Source organism: Notamacropus eugenii, chromosome 1, assembly GCF_028372415.1.
Source record: "Notamacropus eugenii isolate mMacEug1 chromosome 1, mMacEug1.pri_v2, whole genome shotgun sequence".
Taxonomy (NCBI): Eukaryota; Metazoa; Chordata; class Mammalia; order Diprotodontia; family Macropodidae; genus Notamacropus; species Notamacropus eugenii.
The window spans coordinates 350,820,055-350,822,488 of NC_092872.1; the positions used below are offsets into that span (position 1 = coordinate 350,820,055).

Genomic DNA, 2,434 nt, shown 5'->3' on the forward strand with positions numbered 1-2,434 from the left:
TAAAGCTAAGTAGAAGCCAGATTATAAAGGGCTTTAAATTCCAATCACCCCTCAGCATCTCTGGGGATTATGGAACAGCAATATAAAATGAATAGTATGGCTTCTGTGACTGGAATAGGACGACAACATAGTTAGAGAATTGGAAGGGCCCATTAAGTGCATTATAATGCCTTCATCTTACAGGTAAGCTGAAAGGACTTACTCAAGATCACACAGGGATTGCATACACAGTAAATTGGAGACTTGGGGTTTTGACCATGTTTCCTCTGATTCCAGTTTCAGTGATCTTCTACTATATAGCATACAACCCCATAGGACTCAATGTAGTTCTACTTACACAATTCTCAAAAAAAAAAAAATTGAGTCCATTTATAGATCAGAGAGTAACGGAACTAGAAAGGACTTCAGTGGAAGTGGGTAGCTGAGCTGGAAAAAAAACGTGAATGAGGGATTGAGGGAGTTGTAGAGCAGAGCAGGATGGTACAACGCAGCAGTTCAGAAATACCTTCGTGTACAGAATACTTTGGACTGGCTCTGTGCTATGACAAAGTTTTGATTTTTCTTTTTGGCACATTGGGACACCCATTAACTGGCTTGAGACAGAACTTAGAGTGAGAGAAAGTCCAAAAATATCCTTTCCATCTGTAACTTATGTTTACATTGGACCATGAGCTATGTAATACAATGGATCTGTGTACAATTTTAGGAGGTCTATCATAAAATCTCTCTGGCTCATGCCTCTCTTTCACCCTGGGAAACACTCCTATAAAAATCGGTTAACTCACACTCCCATCTAGTGAAAACCTAGTAATTTAAGTGCTGGGCTCATTTTGTTCTCCCAAAAAAGGATCCTTGGCTTCCCTGCAAGCTCTCAGGCTAATAAAATCAGAAAGGTTTTGTTTTCACAGCAAAAATAAAGTGAAAGATAGAAACAGTACTGGGAAAATAAGAACCAGATGAGCATTGGGCTACTCTGTGCAAAGCTGAGGGAAAGTATTCAAAAATGGGCAAAGGTAACCCTAAGAAGTCAAGAGGGAAAAAGTCTTCATATGCCATCTTTGTGCTAATCTACTGAGAGGAATGCAAGAAGAAGCACCCAGATGCTTCTGGGAACTCAGAAATTTCTAAAAAATGCTCAGAAAGATGAAAGATATCTGCTAAAGAGAGGAAAAATTGAAGACATGGAAAAAGCTGATAAGGTTCATTATGAAAGAGAAATGAAAACCCAAATACCACCTAAAGGAGAAACAAAAAAGAAGGCACCAAAGAAGCCTCCTTCAGTATTTTTCTTACTCTATTCTGAATATCATCCAAAAATTAAAGGAAAGAACTCTAGTCTTTCTATTGGAGATGTGACCAAAAAAAAAAAAAATTGGGAGAAATGTGGCCTAATACTGCTGCAGATGACAAGCAATCTTATGAAAACAAAGCAGCTAAACTGAAGGAAAAAATGGGATAAGGATGTTGCTGCATAATGGGCTAAAGGAAAACCTGATGTGGGTTTTTTAAAAAAAGGGCATCATTAAAACTGAGAAGGGCAAGAAATAGGAGGAGGAAGAAGATGAAAAAAATGTGGATGAGGATGATGATCATGATCATGATGAATAAGTTGGTTCTAGAGAAGTTTTTTCTCATCTATAAAACATTTAGCCCCCCTGTACACAGTACTTATTGCTTTTCAAGAAAAAAAAGTTGAAATGCAAGACCGTAAGATTTGGTTTTAAACTGAACAGTCTCTCTGGTTTTTTTTTCCAGTTACACTACCAAATGTGTCTTTAGATAGCTCTGTCCTTTAGTGGTATTTTCAATAGCCACTAACTTTGCCTAGTATGATGTGCAGGTTATAAATTGGCATGGAAATTTAAAGCAGATCCTTGTCAGTGTACAGTACAAATTGGTTAATATATGGGTATGTAATTCGTTTTTATCTTCAGTTCTGTCTTTGATGCTGCACGTGACATCATTGTTGTTCTCTTAACTGAATACCACTCTGTGACTGCAACCAAAAAATGCAGCTATTTTGCTGACATTCTGAATGATTCTAAGTAAATACAATTTTTATTTTAAACAATACAGCAAAGGATCACAACTGGACTCATAAATGATCAGGAAAACCTTCCCCCCATCCACATAGGGAAAGAACTCAGGGACATGAGATTTCTTCTCCTTAGACCCATACAGTCCATATGATACAAAATGCCAGTGAAGGATGAGGTCTGGGTTGCTCCTCAGTATACGTAGTTCTCTATTTTACCAATCATCTCTCTCCCTCTCCCTGATGAGTCGCTCTTCACCAAAGCTCTCTCTATCCCTTACCTCTTTCTCTCATCTTGTCTCTGACTGGATGTTACAGCCTCCTCATCTGGCCTTCTGTTACCTCTAGGTCAGCATGGCAGGCTCACGCTCTGTATCTTTCTCATCATTTCATTGTCAC

General features: G+C 38.4%; 1 pseudogene; it reads left to right on the forward strand.

The window, feature by feature from the left end:
• The first annotated feature begins 1,003 nt into the window (after window positions 1-1,003).
• Window positions 1,004-1,608, forward strand: LOC140525785 (high mobility group protein B1 pseudogene; annotated as a pseudogene).
• Window positions 1,609-2,434: the final 826 nt, after the last annotated feature.